Genomic DNA, 2,176 nt, shown 5'->3' on the forward strand with positions numbered 1-2,176 from the left:
CAAAGAACACCCCTTCAAACTAAAAACCTGCCAATGAGATCTTAACACAACATGAGCCATACTGAGGTATCAGCTCTTGTCGGATTTGAACGTGAAAAGGAATCCTCCGGGGAACCTGTAATACTGTGAGATCTGCTTCCGCAGGTCTGGGCTGGGGCTGAGATTCTGCATCTCTGTCCTGCTCCCAGGTGATGCCACTGCTGTTGGTCCCCAGCCCACAAGAGCAAGAGGTTAGGTGACTCCTATTACTTATGTGGAAAGAAAGGAAAACTTAAACCAAAAAAAGCCAGCAAAAACTAGGTTTCCAACCTGTCCAAAAGACAGACAGTAAAGGGGCAAAATTGTTGATACTTTCTAGGTCTTTTCCTTTCTATGGCATTTAGAGAGTAGATGTAGGTGGTTAAAACTGAAAAACTATAAATAAATAAATAAATAAATAAATAAATAAATAAATAAATAAATAAATAAATAAAAATACAAATAAAAACAAAACAAAAATATAAGGCAAAAAAAAAAAAAAGAAAAAGAAAACCCCAAACAACCCCAATAGAAAAACAAATCCTGACATGACCAAGGGTCTCTAAAGTTTCAGGATACTCTAATGTCTTGAGGCAATCTTCTTTCATTTTATTTATTTATTTTTTTAGAGCAGAACTCTTGAGTTTTTAAATAAATGTGTTCTCTGGCATCGATAAATCCATTCATCTTGTTAAGTGGATTGGTTTTGAATAACTTCTATGACCCTAACACAAAACTTAGATTTCACTGGAAGGCAATATGCTGGACTTTGGTTACTGTTCTAAACTCAGCAGGTTATGTTTCCTTCTGCACTATTTCCGACATTGCTGCTTTGTGTTGCTGCTGACCTGTGTTGAAAGTAGAAGCCTAACTCTTGATTGAATTTGAGTGCTAACATCATTTTCCTTTCTGTTCTAACTGCAAGATCAGTCAAACCACACACCCTCTTCAAACACCAGAAAAGCCCCACTGGAATAGAGGGGGTAGTGAGATGGGAAGTAAAGGGAAGGCAAGAGGCACCTTTCTGCCAATGTTGGATCTGGTTTAATGAGATGAGAAAGCATAAAGTAGAAAGATGAGCTCTAAAACTATCCAGTGGGCTCACACTCACTCATCTTTAAAAAAAAAAAAAAAAAGACTTTGCCTCAGTGGTGTTATCATCTGGGTTAAAATCTTGGGCAATGGCTCGTTTAGCCCATTACAACTTGTGAGCATTTACTGCCTGTGATAAACTGGAAGCATGACCATGAGCTTTTAGTGCTTCAGGTAGGGTGATCACAGCTTTCCAAACTGTAAATTACTTTAGCAACTCCTCTGAACAGAAGGAAGTGAATGAAAGAACAGACCCAAGGCTAAGAGGACCGTGTACTTTATTCTTTGTCTCCCCTGGTGCTTATCTGCATGGGACACTTAGGTAAAAGCGGGCTTTATACCATCCCCCATCCCTTCCCTGACCAGCCTCTTTAGGTGTATTTTGAGCAAACTTCAAAGCTCTCTGTCAGTCATGCAATAGATGTGAACACAACTCACTGCGATGATAAACACAAGTGCTATTGGAGGGCTAACCACCTCATTTCATGTAATCACATTTTTAAAATGTTTCTCCCGGCCCTACTGATCTACTTTTTCATTATTCAACCAACTTGCTGGATCAATCAACAACAGCATCTTTAATCGACAAGGTCAATACAAGGGCAAATGCTTTAAAACCCCACTAAGGTCATGAAAATGATGCCAACTATATAAATCAGACCATTCAAATCTGGGACATAAAATAATTTTAAAGATTCACATTGATCATTTCCTCTGAATCCAAAATCAACACACATTGTATAGCATGCAGGTTTCTTAAGGAGACAACAGGACAAAACACTTGAAACTGGAACTCACTAATTTTTTTTTAAGATTTTATTTTTAAGTAATCTCTAAACCCAATGTGGGGCTCAAACTTCCAACCCCAAGATCAAAGTCACATGTCGTACTGACAGAGCCAGCCAGGCACCCCAGAACTCCCTTTTTTTCATGTGCCGTGGGTTCGACGCTTCAAATACACTCTTTCATCTAATTCTTGCAATGCCTTTCCATTTTAAAGATAAGAAAACTAAACTTCCTAAATAATTTGCTAACTCTTGGCAAGACTGGTATGCAAATACAAGTC

This window comes from Canis lupus, chromosome 14 (genome assembly GCF_011100685.1).
Source record: "Canis lupus familiaris isolate Mischka breed German Shepherd chromosome 14, alternate assembly UU_Cfam_GSD_1.0, whole genome shotgun sequence".
Classification (NCBI taxonomy): domain Eukaryota; kingdom Metazoa; phylum Chordata; class Mammalia; order Carnivora; family Canidae; genus Canis; species Canis lupus.